The sequence below is a fragment of the Camelus bactrianus genome, chromosome X, assembly GCF_048773025.1.
Source record: "Camelus bactrianus isolate YW-2024 breed Bactrian camel chromosome X, ASM4877302v1, whole genome shotgun sequence".
NCBI lineage: Eukaryota > Metazoa > Chordata > Mammalia > Artiodactyla > Camelidae > Camelus > Camelus bactrianus.
Genome location: NC_133575.1, coordinates 43814384 through 43833917, shown reverse-complemented (window position 1 = coordinate 43833917; position 19534 = coordinate 43814384). Strand labels below are relative to the sequence as shown.

General features: G+C 46.5%; 1 protein-coding gene across 1 annotated transcript in view; it reads left to right on the top strand.

The window, feature by feature from the left end:
- Positions 1 to 19534, top strand: part of STARD8 (StAR related lipid transfer domain containing 8) — a 74082-nt gene that overhangs the window by 15109 nt on the left and 39439 nt on the right. The window lies entirely within an intron of this gene.

The window sequence follows — 19534 nt, the reverse complement described above, 5'->3', positions numbered from 1 at the left end:
AGAAGGAAATCTGGTGACCTCCCAAGGAATTTTCCACCTTGGGACCCTGAGTTCTTGGGTGGTGGTGGCAAAAAAAGAAGAGCCAGCAGGGTGAGGTGCTTATTTGCATTGCCATGACAGCAGATGAGAAAAGACCTATTCTGAAGCAGGAACACTGCTTTGATCAGCATACAGCATACATCTGCTTCTCTGCACCCACCCCCACTCACCTCCCCATCACCATTCCAGGGCTTCTTGCTGAGCACAGTTCCTGCCTTGCAACAGTGACTTCTGGGGGCACAAGATCTGTGGGCCACCCATAACGGGGGAAGGACAAACTTCTCCATTTCAGAAACACCAGCTGCAAAGGCTAAAAAGAAACCTTCAGTCCCTGAAATATTGACCCCCTCCCTCCCAGACGAAAGCACTCGCAGCTGCCAAGTTGTCTCATTAGAACACAACGTCTGTGCCAGGCTGAGTTGCCAGCGCTGAATCCCCGGGAGGGTGGGCACCAGGTGGCTGAGTGGTTCTGTGGTTTCTAGAAGAAAGAGGATTGTCTTTTAAAGGGTAGGGCTGGGCAGAAGAGGTTGCCACCTACAGAGCTGAGCTGGGACTGGTTTTTGTGCTACCTCTTTAAGTTCAAGTTGAAAAATGCCCATTTAAGGGTAAATGTGAACATATTGTCTCAGAAGGATCCAAAGACAATTTGACACAAGTTATGAGTTGATATGGATGTGGCAAGGGAAGCAGCAAGGCAGTGAAAATCAAGGGACCTAGATTGTAGTTCAAATTTCAGAACCAATTCACTGTGTGAATCAGGGCATGGGACTTTTGCTCTCTGGATCAGGGGCCTCATCTATACAATGGACAGATGATTATCTCCTAGGGTTCTTGGGTGGATCGTAAGAGATAGTGCATTAAAAACATCAAAGGGCTGAGCAAATGGGATTATTATTGAGATTTCACTCAGGGAGGGAGAGAACTCTTGATTTGTTTTTATGATTGATTTATTTTTGGATAAGGTAATGCCTTCACGTGTTTCAAAATTCAAGAGGTATGACGATTAAAATTCTTCCCACCCCTGTTTCTTAACCACTCAGCAATCCTCTTGGATGTGACCAAGGTTTTTAGCTTCTTGGGCCCTTGATGAGTTAGGAGGTTAAAGTACTAGACAGGACTTCAGTGGAGGCTGGAGCTGCCTGATTTGGGGTTGGGGGAGGGTTGAGGGGAGTGCACTGCAAGGGCAGTGAAGAAGAAACTGTGGGGAAGGAAATGTGGAGCGGTGGTGGGAGAAGCATTTGTTTGGGAGTCAAGAGGCCTGGGGTAGTCTTGACTCTACAACTCATGGTGAATGAACTTGAGAATCTTCCCCTCTCTGACTCTCAATGTTCTATCTGCACAAATAAACTGTTGTGTCCTCACGTGCCATTCTTACAAGTTCCACCAGAGTAGAACAAAAGTGATCAAGAGGAGGACCTACCAGAGACTTTTTAGAGAAGAAAAAGCTGCAACACTGACTCAAAGCTGACAATCGAGTATGATTTACATATATAATCTTCTTATTAAGATCAGTCAATCAAAGATTTCTCTGACACACTACTGCTCCTATCCTAGTGGCCTCAGTGACAGGGCAAACCTTTGGCACCATCTGCATGGGAGAACATTAGAAATGTCCAACTGGCTTCAACATATGTAGTGCTGCCCAGGACCAGGAGGATGGCTTGAATGCCCTTTGATGGTCCTGCTATCGTGGGGATCACTGTCACTATTCTTGGAATCCACTAGCACAATGTTTCCCAAATTTCACTTACTTGTGAACCAGCCTCACAGTGTTTGCTATCACTTCATCTGGTGCCATTATGTACTTATTATTTTTCTTTAACTCAACCGGATTTTAAACAAGAACCTCACTTGAAGCCCTCATATCTATGAAATTAGGGTTTGAGGTACTAGTTACAGCTTTCCTAATACATATTGAATTACATATATATCTATCACAATTCAAAACATCAGTGTTTCACTCTGAATCACCCTGTGCATATATACCGAGCACTGGAAAATACAGAGGCAGTGGTGACACAAACGGGCAGGTTGGTGGGTGGGTAGCGTTGGCCTTCAGGGCTCACTCCAAGACCCACTAGGTATTCCCAGGTTTCCAGCATCATTCCATACTCCTTCTAAAGCCTCACATTGTGCTACTTACTGTGAATTGCTGCTGAGATGGAAATAGATTCTGGAGCCTAAAATGAGCCCCCTCCCTTTAAACAAACTCCACAGTTCTGAACTGCCTCTCAGGTACTGCAGTGAGAACACTTGACTGTGGCACCGGAAACTCTAGGTTCCAGTTTTAGCTCTGTCCTTTGCCAACTGTGTGACCTTGGGCCTGTCACTTCCCCTCTCTGGGCCTTAGGGTCCCCAAATCAAAAATGAAGAGTTTGGTCTAAATGATCTCTAAGTTATCTTGCTGCTCTGAAATTCAATGACTCCTTGACTTGTAGACCCTACACTTCTGATTAACCTATTAGCTCCCCTTCCCAGACCCTGACTGAGGTGAGGAGGCTGTCGACCTCCCCTCCCACTGCCCTGGCACCAAATCCTCCCTGAGGCCCCATGCTCCCAGTACACAAAGCGCCTTTTGTTGCCCAGAGCCATTCAGGGCTCCTCTCCAGGCTTCTGCTGAAGTGGCTGCGACAACCTGGGGGGTAATAGTTGGACTGTAACAAGAGCCCTGGGTTCCCCAACCCAACTGGCTCCAGCCTGGCTGCAGGCTTGGCTTCGGCACCAGACTCCGTCCATCAGCTGCCCCAGACCCCTCCCTCCAGCTCTGAGAGGGCAGAGAAATTTTATTTAAAAGGCAGAAAATAGAAACCAACCCATTTATTTAAACGCATTTATTTAAGTTGCTATTGGGTGTCACTTCTAAGGCAGAAACACCCAGCCTATGAAAATCATCCTCTTCATCCTAATTCAATTAACTTCTTTGATTTTGAAAATGACCAAACCGTTATTGTGACTAATTCTTGACAGACCTGGCCATTTAACATTTGCTATTTTATGTAGAGCATTCACTGGGCATAGCTTATCTAGCATTTGACCGATATTTTACCCAGCAGTTTGGAGTAGTATAAAGATCTGCTTAGTTAGGGGGTATCTGGAATTGATTATCATTTGAGACAGGAAATCTTTCAACCATGGGCTACAGTGAATTCAGCCAAGACAAAAACACTGGACTGTGACTTGAAAATTCTAAGATCTAACCCCCAGTCTGACATTAACTCCTTCTGTGACCTTGAGTTAGTTGTCTTTCCTCCCTAGGCCTCAGTTTCCTTGCATGAAAAATGAGAAGGTTGAACTAGAAGGTCCCAAGGTCCTCTGTACTCTACTCTGTGTCATCCTCCACCTTCTGGCCCTACCAGAGTCAGACTGAAGAAAGGAGGGAGAGGTGGGGATAGGGTCAGTGGAAAGGGCAATTTCAAGATGTTCTTTGGGATAGAGGATTTCCAGACTGGTGGAGGAGAGTAACAGCTCCTTTTGGGGTCAAAAGAGGCAGGGAAGCCCAGGTCCCCAGTGCTTGCTTTCAGTAGTGCAAAACAGAAAGCTAAGCCCAAGCTTACAGATACAAGCCAGGTACCTGCCCTGAGGCACAGCTTCGTTGGCCATTGTCACAGCCTGAGCCAAACCAGATCAGAGCAAATGCTGCACTGCATGGCACAGAACAGCTACCCAGGGGCTAAGGAAGGAGTGGGAATTGTAGGTAGAATGACATATCTGGAAAGGACCTGGGAAGTGCTACTGAACACTTCTGCCAGCAGGTCCCATGAATCCCTCAAAGTCAACGCCAAAGATCCAGAATTCTTCATCATTCCCCTGGAAACCTTCTCCTTTTCCAGGATTCTCTTTCTTGGTTTCAGGTACCATCATCTACCCAGTCACTCAAGCAAGGAACTTGCCTGGGCTCCCCCATCTCTCTCATTTCCTGCCATTCAGTCACCAAATCATGCCTATGAAATTTCTCTGGAATGTTTCTGAAATCTACCTCTTCTCTTCCACCCACACTGCCATAGCCCTCCATCTTGGCCCTTAGCATCTCTGGCATGGCTGGTTGTTATGGCTTCCTAAGTGGTCTCCCTGCCACCATGCTTTCGCTTCCAGTCCACTTGCCATGTAGCTGCTAGAATACTCTCTTTTAAAGAACAATTTGCTCATGCTCAAAAACCTTTAATTATTCCCCAGCTTTGGTCAAAGTCCAGATTCTTTGCATTGCCATTCAAGGTTCATCAGAACTCAATAACCAATCTTTCTTGCTTCATCTGCCACCACCTCCCCACACTGCTGAGCCCCAGGGGACAGCTCAGTATTTCCTATACATACAATGAATTCTTCTATTGGACTCTCCGCTGGGTGTGTCTTTGCCAGTCCCCCTACTTGGCCTGTCAAGCCATCCTCTGGTTCTCTGGACAAGCCCATCTTGTCCATATCTCTATTATAACACAGCACACTATTCTGCATTGGCTTTTCTTTCCTGTATCTACCATAGACCATGAGCTCTTGGTATACAAGAGCGACTTCTGACTGACCTCTGTGTTCCCAGAACTAAGCACGGGGCCTCATATAAACAATGAATCTGCCAAGGACAGTCTTTTATTTTTGATGGCATAGCAAAAGAAATTCTGGTAATTTGACTAGTGACTTCTTTCTCAACAGACTTTCTTCCCTATCATTTCAGCTCTGAACTAGCTATTACAGATGAACACAGAGACCCCACTGGCTCCAGATAACAAATTGTCTTGAGACAGGGCTTCAGGAGTCTAATAGTTTTAGCCAATGGTGCAGATCCATGTGAAACACATTTCCACTAAACCCTTGAAACTTGGAGGTTGCCTGCTTCTCAAGGCAAGGAGGACACTTAAGGGCCATATTAACCAGTGGTTTTCAAACTGAGTACTGAGGAACTCAGAGTCCCCAGAGATTTGTTGGGAGAGGGGAAGACAAAGTTGGGGGTGCTTCATTCAACTAAATCTATTTTACTTTTTGGAGGTTCCAAGAAGATTTCATTTGGAGACTGAAGCTGGCTACATAAAAGTAGATGTTGGAGACCACTGCTCTAGTCCAATGCTCAACTGCTAACAGGTTCCCTTTTTGCTGTTGTTTTTTTGGGGGGAGGGGAATGTAATTAGGTTTACCTATCTATTTATTTTAATGGAGGTACTGGGGCTTGAACCCAGGACCTCATGCATGCTAAGCATGTACTGTACTACTGAGCTATACCCTCCCCCTGCCAGGTTCCCTTTATACTATGCCTGCTATGTGCCCACTTAGGCTTGAACCAAACTCTCCAGGTATGGTCCATACCCAGTTGAAATTTCTTCTTTATATGGAGCCAGAATCTGCCTTGGAACTTCCACTCAGTGATCTTGTTTTCACCCCTTGGAGTCTCATGGAAGCTGTGACATTTCTTCTTCCCTATGATCAATCTGCTGGCATTAGAATTTCCCAAAGTCTGAGATGGAAGGAACCTTGTAGCTCATACAGTTCAATGTTCCCACTGCAGTTGACGAACTTGAACCCTAGAGAAGGCAGGTGATCTGCAGAACAGCAGAAGGTTCTTAGTAGTAAAACGGAGACAACACCCAAGTCCCCACTCATCTATAATGTACTCCCAGAATCCATCTTTGGGCAGAATGAACAGCTCCAACTCCTAAAATAATTTCTCACAGTCCTAATGACTCTTCCCTAAACTTAAGTTTAGGACCCTATGGTTAACCACATACCACCACTAATGACTCTTCCCTAAACTTAAGTTTAGGACCCTATGGTTAACCACATACCACCATAAGGTGTAGGGGATCGAAGGACCTTAGAGAACACCCAAGCCAATCCCCTCATTTTCATGATGGGGAAATCAGAACCCAGAAGAAGACACTTGGCCAAGGTCACAGAGCTGTTAGTGGCTCACTGGCAGATATGAGAAAGCAAGCACATCTGGTCTTTGGAGACCTGAGGTGTCCAGAGGCACATCTTGATGGGACTCAAGGGCTGAAGATCAGCAGCTTGGCTGGTGAAGGCTCCATGGTGCCCAGGCTTTGGTCAGCCTGGGGTAAGGGCAAAGGCAAAGGAGGACAAACTGGCATCAGAAGCAGAGCTGCTGCCTCATCACAGCCTAGATGCTGTTTGCCTTCTTCTCTTTCTATGGGACTGAATTCCATTCAAAGTGTCCTCCTCCCGTGGCAGGCCAGCCAAGGGGCAGCTTTCTGAGGCCCCCTCTGACCTGTTTGCTAGAGGGTCCCTGCTGTGTGACCCTCCACATCCCCCAAGCAGAAACAGGAAAAGCTGATTTGGTTTACGTTTTGAAAAGAAAAATGAAAACATAAGAAGTAGGACTCTGGAGAACAGAGGCTTCCTACTCTGTGTCCATGTGCCCTTGGAGCAAGATATCTCAGGGAATACATTCCACAGGGGAAGGGAATGGTCTTCTTATTAAAAACAAAACACGAAGCCCTTCAAGGTTTGGAAAGAGAAAAAGGCCAAAAGAGGACTCTTCAGGAGGGGAGAGGCAGCTGTTTCAGAATCTCCAATGCTGTCCACAGTCTGCCACTTAGAGCTGTCTTATTTTCATCTCACTGCTGATATCACCACATCTGGCTCCCAGCGATATCCTTCTTCCTTTAACCTTTGGCCTGAGACAAGTTCCAAGCACCTTTTCTTGTGTCCTTGATGGTCATCAAAGTAGGCTGGCACCCAGAACCTTCCTTGAAAACCAAGAGAAAAACAGAATAAATTAATTACCGAATACACACATGGTGGAACAACATTCCGGCTTTGAAAAGTATATGCTTCTTGCCTTGAGGAAACCAGCAAAAACAGGGAAGCACTTTGCCAGTCTCTAAATATCTCTTTCAGGATAACTACCTCATCGCCCCACATAAGCCGCCATAAGTTTGCCTGACTTTCTCCCTTCTCAGTTCTCTCGCTGGGAGATGGGTGCCATCTTGTTTCTTGATCACAGTTACCAAAAGGACCAATTTAAAAAGTCTTTTAGAAAAAATACCTTCCAGAACCCCTAGAGTCCTTTCCAATTCTAGTTTCTGGGCTGAGGAACAGAGCTAGTTCACAGCTAGGTGGCAGGGTAGAAGTGTCAATCATCTGGGTGTCAAAGAAACATGGTCCTGCAAAGGAAATAGTTCTGGCCACCTCTGGAGCTTCTACTTAGCTTCTATATATGTCACATGTGTGAATGCGTGCACACACATGCATAACCTCTTTATCAAAATCTTAACCTTCTCCACACAAAAACATCCTACTGTCTCTTGCTTCTCATCCTACTGCCTCTTGCTCTGTGTCCCCTTGCGCCAGAGGTAAGCAGAACCTCTTCCTAGAAGATGTTTCCAAGAGCATCTGCTCGCAATGGCTCATTCTCCCTAAAAGATCTTAGTGGGGGTATGGCAGGGGTAAGGTGGGGTGGGTATAGGTCAGTGGTAGAGGGTGTGCCTAGCAAGCAAGAGGTCCTGGGTTCAATCCCCAGTACCTCCATTAAATGTATATAAATAAATAAACCTAATTACCTACCACCCTCCAAAAAAAAAAAAAAAGGTAAAAAAAGTATACAGTGTAGTATGTCAATTATATCTAAATAAAACTGGAAAAAAAATTTTAAAAAGGATCTGGGGGCAAAACATCATTTTTTCTGGTAAAACAAACACATATATGTAGTGGAAGAGCATGTCAAGTTCCCATGAATTTGTAAGATAAAAGTAGAGGCTTCCAAGAAATCTCTCACTTGTGGCTGGCTCCATGGGCTTCCCTGGCTCCTTGGAGCTGTGTGTGGAATGAGTTCACTTTGTTTAGTTGTTTGTGGGTACTTTTGTGCGGCAAAAGTTTGAGAAGCACTCACTGAAATAGTAGACTCCCTGAGGGTAGAAACTTTGTCTCATTTCTCTTTGTATCCTCATGCCTAGAGAGCACTCAGGAATATGTACTCCATCCTTCCATCCACCCAGCTGCCCATCCATCCTTCCCAAGAAGCAAGTGAAAAAGGCAGCCTTAAGTGGGTGAAAAGAGCTCAGCTTCTGAAGCACTCAGACCGCTCTGGGTCTAAATTCTGACTCCATCCTTTAGTTGCTGTGAGCCCCTCTCCAAGCCTCAGTTTTCTCAGTTTGAAAGTAAAGATCCAAACACCCAACTCCTGGGTTGTTGTGGGAACTAAGTATGAGAGTGGGAGTAAGACCACTCTCTAAGCTCCCAGGTAATACACAGATAATCAGTATTCAGTGATGATAAAAATGACCACCACGACCATTCCAAGCAGTGGAGTAGAGGAAGGGAGAGAGGTTTTCTCTATTCAGAAGTCTGAGTTGAGATTCAGAAGGCAGGAAACCCAAAGCTTAGCAAGGGGATCAAACATCTGATGAAGAGAAAGATTTTTTGACACTATCACTACCTATTGAGTAAAGTAAACAAAACTGAAAATTAAAGTAAAAAAAGGCAGGAGCTGAGGCCTCAGGAAAGAGCCCCTGGGCCTCTGGGATGGGGAGGGCCCAGGTTGAATGGTGGCTCTGGAGCCCCACCCCCATTACACGGAGGCAGTGTGTGTAGGCCAGAGGGCAACCTCGGGTGGAGTGATGGAAATAACAGATGTGCCTCTGGACACCTCAGGTCTCCAAAAACCAGACGTGCTTGCTTTCTCATATCTGCCAGTGAGCCGCTTGGAGGCCTGACTCACCGCAAGGGTCATTTGTCAGCAGGGTTAAAGTAAAACCAGGCATGGTGGCTTGGCGGCTAATAGCTCTGTGACCTTGGGCAAGTGTCTTCTCCTTCTGGGCCCTGATTTCCCCAACATGAAAATGAGGGGATTGGCTTGGGTGGTCTCTAAGGCCCTTCGATCTCCTACACCCTACAGTTATGTGGTTCTGAATTGGAAAGGTGCTGGACCTTGTTTTTCCCAAAATGTGATTTTCCAAAAACATGATCCATCAGATCATCTGATAGTTTGATACTAAATCCTGGACAGTGCAAAGCAGTGTGGGGAGGCCTGGCTGGGACCCTTCTGTTGGTAAATTTCCTGGTCCCTACAGCCCCTTCCACCTGTATCTGGCTGGACTGGACCAGCTGGACATCTCCAGAGCCATTCATGATCACAGTCCAGGTGAGGGGTGGGGGGATGAAGCAGGTGTTTCCCAGGGCCCCGGGCTCAGGCCTAGGTATCTCACAATATAAAATGAAGAAAGGAAAGAAAACAGGAAATCCTGCCACTCTATGCACCTAATTGTTCAGGAAGAATTCCTTCTAGGCAGGGCCATGGTCTCAGAAGTCAAAAACAGCTGCTGAGTTGGAAAGCTGCTGCAACCTCTGGGATTCTGAGACTCCCTGCCCCCATCTCAGTCCATTTAGACCTTTGCCATTCTTCGAAACTCAGTTCTAATGCTGGCTGCTCCCCCCTTCAAGTCCCCAGCACACCCAGTATCTGTCTTAGAGCATGGATCATGTTCTGCCTTTGTTGGAGCTATTTCCTTTCACATATGGATTAGAAATAAAATACATTCTCCAAGGAAAAACTTCAACCTGGATATTTGGACATAAAACGGAGAGCCAAAGTCCCATAACACCTCACTCCCAACTTTCCAGAATTAGCCACTGTTAGGAAGGTTTTTGGTAGCTTCCCAGAAAGCGTCTATTGTCAAAGCTATTGAAAATACGAGATCATGATGCTTTGGATGGAGCGCTGGCTCTGGAGATTAAACACTTGGGTTTGTGTCTCACTCAGCTCTCCAAGGGCTGGTCAGATCAGTTTGGGTAAATTCTGTTCCCTCTTTGAATCTCAGTCCTCTGTTTCATAAAATGGATTAACAGTTCTTCTCCTGCTAACCCACGAGGTTGTTGTAAGGACCAAATGAAACCAAAAAAATGAAGGAGTTTCAGAAAAAATAAGGGGTGCTCTATTTATCTCCATGCTTGTCTCTGTAACTTGGCTGTAAGCACTTTGAGAACAGAAAGCTTGGCCCATTTGGGGCTGAGTCCCCAGTGACCCTAGTTCTGATGACTTGTCTGGAACAGATAGGTAGGACATTGAATTCAATCCCAGGGGATGTGCTACACCAAGAGGAGTCGGCGCTTTGCTCCTGCTCTGGTTCTGGGCACACAGTGTCCCTTGACTTTCCTCTGGAGGCAAACTTGGCTGAAAAGACCATTTTTCTAAAGTTACTGGGCTTTTAAAATGCTGGGACACTTAAAAAATTCTGCAACACCTGTTCCCACCCCCTCTACCTCTCTCAGCTCCCAGATCCTCAGATTCTGGCCCTAAGTAATGTTTTCAGAGTTCTTGGCACACACACACACACACACGCACACATACGTACACACACATTTGTGTGTGTGTGTGTGTGTGTGTATATATATATATATATATATATATATACACACACACATATACATACATGAGAGGGAGAGAGAGAGAGGGAGAGAGAAGTGGCCAAAAAGATTCATTTTTTTTAACGGACCAGAGATAAAATGGTTGGAAATTAGAACTAAAAAGCTCTCCGGATATCACTTAGTCCAATCACTCCCCCTGCAACGTTTACCAGATGGAGAAACTGAGACCCAGGAAAAGAAAGGGATGTGCCCGGGGAGTCAGTGGCTCTGACAGCCAAGTGAAGGGGGGAAGGGGCAAGCCTCTGGGCTAAGGAGGTTCAAGTTGGGGGAACCAGCCTGGGAAAGGTGGGTGGAGCCCAAGAAGAGATGGACGTGGTGGGGACCGGGGGCAGGGGATCAATTAGAAGAAGCAGTCAGGACCAGCTGTGAAAGTCCCCTGGAAAGTGGGAATATAAGAAATATGAAGGTTGTGGTTTAGCAAGTTATTATGAGCCTTGCTGAGCAAGGAGAGGGAGGAGAGAGGAAGAGAACAAAAGGGTCCAGAAAAGGAGAAGAAAGGGAAGAAGTCAGGCTGACCCAGGTGAGTGGAAGACATTTAGAGTGGCAGGTCAGCCAGGGCTGAACTGAGCAGGTCAGAAGAGTCTTGTTGCTGGTGGGACATCAGCCACCTTACAAGTTCCCACCAGCTCTGCTCTCTGGTTTCTTCTAGGCTTTGAGTAGGTGAGCCAGTTCTTATTTTCTTAGCAAACTCAGCATTTTCCCACTGACCACTGTCTGGAGAAGTGGCCCCAAACTGTAGCCTTTAACTGCAGATTTGGCACGAGGGCACAGTGCAGCCTGGCCCAGGTGTCAGAGCTGGAACCCACCTGCTCTACAGCCATGGTCTGGCTTCAGGCACACAGTCACACTGAGAGGTGAACTCAGCCCATTTTGCAGATGAAGGGTAGCAAGACATGCCAATGAAAACAACCACCACCACAAGAATAACAAAGATTCCTACCACATAGCACAGGGAACTATATTCAATAGCTTGTAATAACCTATAATGAAAAGAACATGAAAAAGAACACATATATGTATAACTAACTCACTATGCTGTACACCAGAAACTAACACAACATTGTAAATCAATCACACCTCAATAAAAAAGAGAATAACAAAGAGAACTAAGTATGTATTGAGAACCAATCATTGTACTGCTCAAGAATGACAGCCCTAGAGTCAAATACCAGTTGCACCCTCTGTTAGCTGTGTAATCTTGGACAAGTTGCTTAACTTCTCTGTGCCTCAGTGTCCTATGTGTGAAATGAAGATAATAATTGTACCTTCTGGAGAAGACTTGGGAGGAGCAAATCAGGTGACCCTGGTGCAACTTTTAAATGAAGCCTTGCACACAAGTACTCAATAAATGGTAGCTATTTGTTTGTCATCATCAGGATGCGATGGGCACTGCTCTGAAAGTTTTACTTACATTGTGGCCTGTAATGATCACTCAGAAGGTACCTGACAGGGAGGAGGGTATAGCTCAGTGGTAGAGGGCATGCATAGCATGCACCAGGTCCTGGGTTCAATCTCCGGTACCTCCATTAGATAAATAAATACATAAACCAGATTACCTCCCCCGCCAAAAACCAAACAAACAAACTAAAAAACAGAGTGGCTGTACCATTAGGGTGAGGGTATAGCTCAGTGGTAAAGCATGTGCTTATAATGCACCAGGTCTTGGAGTCAATCCCCAGTGACTCCAGTAAAATAAATAAAGTAAACCTAATTACCTCCCTACCCACCCCCCCAAAAAAAGAAGGTAATTGAGGCCCAAGTGTAAGAACACGTCTACTCCATTTGCTTTTTCCTAGATGTAGACTTTGTTTTCCAAAACTGAATCCCCTCTGGAAGCTCAATGTATAAAACAGGTGAAAAGCAGCATGGCTCTGATTGAAGCAAGGTGAGGTAGAAGTGAGGACCTGGAGCACTCCCTAATTCTCCCCTCCCCCAACATCCGCAGGGTAGGACTTGAGTTTCCTCCTCAGCCACCGGGAGGCACAATTTGCAAGCCCACTGATCTAGTCCATCTAACACTTGCATGCTCTTAGACCTGAAAGGGCATGTAATATGTCCAAGGTTACACAGCAAGTCAAAGGCAGAAGGGGGCATGCATGACACTACCAGGCCGAGAGGACAACTTGGTCAAAGAGAACAGCCTCCTTGGTTAAACTAAAACAGAGAACAGCCAGCCTTGCACGGAGAAGAGCTAGGAAAGGAGGGAATAATCAAGGAAGAAGGGGAGGCTGACCCAGAGGTCCTGTCCCTGGGACCTGAGTGTGAAAAGACTTTCATATCCTGCTGGGGCCACCCAGGACTTCAAGACAGCAAGACAAGGGATGTCCTCATAGAGCCTCTCACTGTACGGAGTTTGGGGCATTCTGTTTTGACAAGGGATGTGGTCCTCTGTCCCTGAGCTCTCCAGTCTGGGGGATGCAGTTGACCTGGGACTAAATCCTGTCATTCAGGCCTTCTGATCCAACTCTTGGCCTGAGAGAGCATTTTCACAAGGGTCCTCCTCCTTCAGGGTTCAGAGACAGCAGACTGGCTTCCAACCCATTGTTGTCAGGGAAGTATGGCGTGGTAGAGGGGGTGTGGCAGGGGGCAGCCTGGCTCCCTGCTCCTTTCACTGCTACCTGTGTGGGCACCCCTCTCTGTTCCAGACCTGCCACTGTCTATCTCAGAACCTGTGCCTTGCCAGCTTTGGTTTCCAGACTTGGGCGTGAGTTCCCTGAGGATATCACTTGGAGGAGAAATCACAGGAGAATTTCCCCCTAGAGAACTTTGGGACTTCTCTGGAATCCCTTCCCCCGACCCAATCGTTCGAGCCACCTGGACCTGTGAGACCTCTGGAAGATGACCTAATCTGCAGGGTGGGGCAAGGCAGGGACAAATATTGAAGGAAAGCCCAGGTTCAGGGCCCTTAGTTGCTTGCCCCTCTTTGGATGAGCCTCAGAATCTCCATCTGGACCATGACGGGGTGGAGCAGATGCTCTCTGCGGGCCCACTAGCTCCGGCCTGGGCTTGTGCAGAGGCCTCAGCTGCTCAGGGATTCTCTCACACACTGAGCTAGAATCCCAGGGAAACATACCCCAAGAGGGATGCAAACAAACAAAGCCTGCCCACTGCCATGGCTTGCCAGCCCTCCTGGCTAGTCACACAAGAGTGAGAATGCAGGAGGCAGATTACAAACCATCCCCTCCCCACCTGCCAAGTTGGATAGTGCTCTTCTGACACAAAAGCAGCTTTTGTCCATGGCAAGGCCACTTGCTCAAATGGACTGAGCCCTGGACCCCAGATCCAGACTGCAGGGTCTGTGTTCCTGTTGGGTGGTGCTGTACAGGGGTGAAGGTCTGTGCACTAGGGCTGGGGATTAGGAGTGGGAGTGGCTCTGGGTGGGTGCTGTAACTACCTCCCAGATAAAGGCAGAAAGAATTGGTGGGCAGAAAATTGAGCAGACTGCATAACACAATGACAGGAAGAAAGCAGTAAGGCAGACAAAGGTTTAAGGGGTGAGTTTACCATCCACAAGCCCATCTTACTGATGCTTTCTCCTTTGATCTATGTCACAGTTTTTGAAGGTAGGTGTTACTGTCTCCCTTTTATCAGTAAGGAAACTGAGGCCCAGAGAAGTGACATGATATGTCATCTAGTAAGTGTGGAAGCTGGTGTTTAAACTCAAGGCTGTTTTGATGGGGAGAGGCTATAGCTTAGTGGTAGAGTGTGTGCTTAGCAGGCACGAGGTACTGGGTTCAATCCTCAGTGTCTCCTTTAAAAATAAATAAATAAACCTAATTACCCCTACCCTGGCCAAAAAAAAAAAAAAAAAAGAAAAGAAAAGAAAAGAAAAGAAAAGAAAAGAAAAACCCAGCAAATCCAAGGCTACTTTGAGAGTTGCAGTTCTTAGAGGCCCTTTATCTGGAGCTGAGAAAATCCATACAACATACACACTGTTGCTGCCCATCAGATAATCCTTCTAAGACTTGGCTGCAAGGGCCTAGGAATTATCCTTGCCATTTTAGCAAGACCCAGAAAAGGCAAATGATTGGGCCGGAGTCAGACACAGCTAGGTGGAGATAGGGGTAAGGCTGAGGCTCTGTCTTTCACCTTTCTGCCTTCAGCTGGAAAGCTACAGAACACCGCTATATGCAGCACTTCCCAGCTATTCTCCCTTTGCCTGGACAGTTTCCACTTACAAAAGTGCTCTCAGATCCATTAGCTTGAGGTTTGCAGGGTAGAAAAAAAAAATATTTCTGTTTTCTAGGCGAAGACACTGATGTTCAGTAACTTGCCAAAGGTTACATAGTTACTGAATGGTGGAACAAGGACTGGAGGCTGGAGTTGTGCCCAAACTCCCCTCCACTTTTCCAGAGTGCATTGTGCTAGCATGGGAAGGACAGAACGAGTTGACTGAAGCGTGATGTTTGAGACCCAAAGCAGCCAACCCCAAGTCCCTGGGGTGACATTTAAACCCTTTGCTCTTTTCCAGATGAACCTCTGAATTGAAGAGGCAGTCATGGGGCTTTTGGGAGGGAAACCCAGAAGCCAGTGAGGTCAGTTCTCTGGAGCAGACCCCAGAGCTGCCCAATTTCATGGCTTGCTAGAGGTCAATGCCCCACCAGCTCAAATGGCTTTGTGGTCAGGGCGCCAGGTTTGATTCAACCACACAATGGGCAGGATGTGGGGGAGGGGCCTTTTCTCTCTTCCTGTCTCACCACCCATGGTTGCATTTCATGCTTGGTCACTGAGCCATCTTGAGATTCCTCTACCTCAAAATGCTGGGGAAAGAAAACCCCAAATCTCTCTGCCACCACTGAGTTTGGTCAAGGCTGCTTCTGGCCATTAACTCACTCTTCATTCAGTCCTTTAACAAATATTCCTTAAGTGCCAATTCCGTGCCAAGCTCCGTCCTAAGCAATGGATATGCCATAAATAATAAGACATGGTCCCTGCCCTCAGAGGATCCAAACTCTTATTGGACAGGAAGACATACAGATAACTCAATATGGAATTATTGCTGATGAAACTGAGCTGTAGGAGCAACTGGAAAGGGAACGGCTTATGATATTCTGAGGTGGGGCTAAAAGGATCTGTGGGACTTTTCCAGGTGCAGGAGATAGGACAAATAACTTAACCTGTTTGTGCCTCAGTTTCCTGATCTGTTAAAGGGGATAATAATAGTACCTATAGGGTTTCCATATTGAGTCCATGAGTTAAAATGTGCAAAGAGCTTAGAATAGGACCAGGCATACAGAAAGCACCATGTAAGTGTTTGTGCAATAAATCAAGGAAATAAGAATAAGATTTGTGTGTGTCTGTGTGTGAGAGAGAGAAAGAGAGAGAAAAGAGCACATGTAACACATTGGGAAGGTTAACAAAGTTTACTGTTTTCTGGGAATGCCAGCTGCTTTGGCAAAGTGAGCTTGTGTAGAACTATGAATGTCAACCTCAGACCTGTGGACTTATCCCTGTAGACCATGGGCAGCCATTCCTTTAAAAATTTTTTTTAATTTGAGGAGGTAATTAGGTTTATTTATTCGTTTGTTTTTCAATGGAGGCACTGGGGATTGAACCCAGGACCTCATGCATGCTAAGCATGCACTCTACCACTGAGCACCTGGCAGCCATTTCTGAAGCTGGATCCTTACTATGGAGGGTGGTAGCGGACTCCTGTGTGAAATGCTAGGGCTGTTTCACCAGCCCAACAGGTGCTGGGTTCAAGAGGCTGCCACCAGTCAGGAAGCAGTCAGGGGCCACACAAGAATGGAGGACCAGCCCCATGCAAAGCCCAGCTCCTGGCTTAGCATTGATCCAGGGAAGGCTGGGTTGAGGGGAGAAACACTACAGTTCTGCCCTCAGGGAGCTGCTCATCTCATTGGAATAAGGCCTGCTTCTACCAAGAACCAACTCAGTTTTCCTGATTGGAAGTTGTGGAGATGCGTGGGTCAAAAAGGCTTTGTGGCTGTCAGAGAGGCCATATGTATACTGATTACTGGCCAAAGCTGACAATCAGGCTATCTGGCTATCTGGTCCAGTGGTCACTTCCCAACTGCACAGCCTTGGACAAACCTCCCTGTGCTATAGTTTTCCCGCCCCAAATGAGGGCAACAATAATAATTTGATCTCCTCACAGAGTTGTCATGAAGATTAAATCATAATCACACGTGCAAAGTGCACAGAACGCTGACTCACATAACAAATGCTTCAGCGGGGAGGCTATAGCTCAGTGGTAGAGTGTGTGCTTAGCATGCATGAGGTCCTGGGTTCAATCCCCAGTACCTCCATTAAAACAAATAAATAAATATAAGTAAATAAATCTAATTACCTCCTCCCCAAAAAACACAAAATAAAGTAAAAAAGAGAAAATATTCTTAAAAATCCATTGCAAATGCTTCATAAATGTTATTAGCTATTCTCAGTGACTGAGTGCCTACCATGTCCCAGGGGTCAAAGGCAGTGGCTAGACCAATGGACCAATGTGGCTCATCTTCTTTGAGTGTCAATTTTCCTCAAAGGCTTAAAGAAAAGAAAAAAAAAACACCACCCATTTGTATATGAAAACATTATGGATGTATACTAGAGTTAACTGGAAAATTCAAGTAGATGTATAAGAGCAGGGATTTTAAAAACATTCTCTGCTTGGAGCCAAGGCTTCAGGTTACATCTTCAGCCACCCGCCCCCAGGGTTTCGTCACATTCTTTCCCCTTAGCCCTTAGGGGCACTTGGGTACAAAACTTCCAGCCACACAAACACAGACATGTGTGAGCTCATGGAAACTACAATGGCTCATTCTCTGGGGTAAGGATGATCACTGATGAGAATTGGTGATGATCATATGGGTGAAAACTGAGGTTCAAGGGTCAGATTCTTCCATCACCAAATTCTTCCATTAGCTGTGTGAACTTCACAGTAGCATTACCTTTGTTGATGTTTCTTCATCTGTAAAATGGGGATGATGATGATGATGATGATGATGATGATAATTAACTGCTTTATCGGATTGTGGTAAAAATGAAATAGATTAATCCTCAAAAAGCACTGTAGAAGAAGGCCAGGCCTCTAGTTAGTGCTCATTACACATTAGCTTTTATTGAATCCATTCTCACATTTCTTTCCATAACAACGTTGTCAGGTAGGTGTCATCCTGTCCATTTTATGGGGAAGGAAGTTTAAGCTGTAAGAGGTTAAGTCAGGTGTCCCCTCCTTTTTATTAGTGGAGGGTGTGCCTGCAGTGGGGAGGAGGTGGGAATCATTGAGCTCTGGGGTCCTTCCCAGCTCCCAGGTTCTGTGATTCAAGTAAAACTTTGGAGCCCTTTCATATTACTGTTCTGGCTGGAGCCCAAGCAGCAGAACTCAGGAAATAGGGGAGGGACTGACCAGGGAGGGAGATGACTTAGCAGGGTAGGAAATGGCTGCGGCCGCCCTTCCTTCTAGTTTGCTGCTGCAAGGGGCTGTGTCCGGCACTCCCACCCTACCAGAGAGCAAAAGGGAAACTCCTGTGCTTGGAGGAAGCTGACCAGGGCCTCCTTTTCCTCAAAAGGGAACTTGCCCCCATGGCAGGGGCTGTGTAGGGTCTGTGGGAAATTCAAAAGTCAAAGGCTTGGCAGCACCAAGCTGAGCACAGAAAGGAGCCTCCTGATGGCTGCTTGTACTGGCTGAGCCAGTCCTGAATGGAAACTGCTGCTAGGCCAGAGGGTGCTGGGAGAGAGGAATGGGCTCCCCACTGATTTATGATCCAATGGGGAAAAAAAAAAAGAACTCCATAAGGCAGAATGGCCTAGTGGAAGAAGGTCTAGACAGGTGATCAGTCTGAATTCTGAAATGAGCTCACTGTGTGACCTTGGGCAAGTCCTCTTTCCCATGTGAAGACTCCACTCATGCAATAAATATTTTGTGAACCCCTGTTGTGTGCCAGCACTGCCCTGGGAAAAGGGTGAATGGCATGGAGATCACCCACATGTTAACCTCTCATTCTCTTCCAGCTCTGCCACTGAGTCTATGAAAAGCGGGTGCAAGTGTCAGGCAAAGAAGACAAATTAATTCACAAATCTCTCTTCCTATGCCCAGCCTGTCCCTCACAAATGGGCCTGCTAAGCCCTCGTCTTGCAGCACAATGGAAAGAGATGGTAGAAGGAGGGGTTGTGAAATTCACCTGTGTAACCCTTATTCTCCTTATTCTCATTATTCTTATTCTCCTTATTTCTTATTCTCCTTATTCTCCTTATTCTCATTGTGTCATGGATTATCCTCATGTTGCAAAGGAGGAAACTGAGGCTCAGAGAGGAAAAATGGCCCAAGTTTTGTTGCAATTAGCGTGGAGCCACTGTTAGACTCTCAATCCCCTTGCTAGGCACTGCCACAAGTGGAATGGAAATGATCAGGTGTGAGAGCTGGCAGCTTACTGCCTTCCCTCTATTGTAAACTATGGCGGATAGGACTTTCCACCATCCCAAAATCAGGTCATGTCAGTCTGCTTGCCTAGGCGGAGGCTGGGGTAAGGGAGTGGGTTATGTAGCTTAGGGTCCTGGGTCCAGGCTTTTTTGATGGTAGATGCCCAGTGCTGATCTCTTTGATAATAAAAGCAAAGCTTGCTTTAGGTAGACTGTACTCTATGCTAGGCACCATGCTCAGCCCCTTGAGATCTTCACAACAGTCCAGTAACATAGAGATAATTGGCTCTACTTAGATGATGGCCAAGTCATTCGTATTCTTGGGCCTCAGTTATGGGTTTGTAACATAAGAGAGTCTTTAAAGAATGCTTCTGCTCATAAGGTCCAGGATAGTCTTGGCACTAGAAGGGTTTCAGAGTATCCTTGTTGGAACCCAGAGTCCATTACTCTTATCAGACAGAAAGAAAACAGGGTAGAGGGTAGTGAGAATATGGGAATGTAAGAGGCTGAGGACGAGGTGAGTCAATTGGCCAAGATGGTGGGAGCCATTGTTTCCTTCTCTATCTGGCTATTGCACAAAGTCTTCCGCCCTGTCACGTGGTTGATGAGATTTGGGGTAGACGTGAGGCTGACCTGGTGACTAAGAAGACCCTGGCTATCTCACACTGGGTGGGAGAGCAGGAAGAAGTAGGATCGGTGGTGAGACACCTCTCAGAGGGGGAGGGAGGAGGCCGAAGGGGGACTCCAATACGGGAGA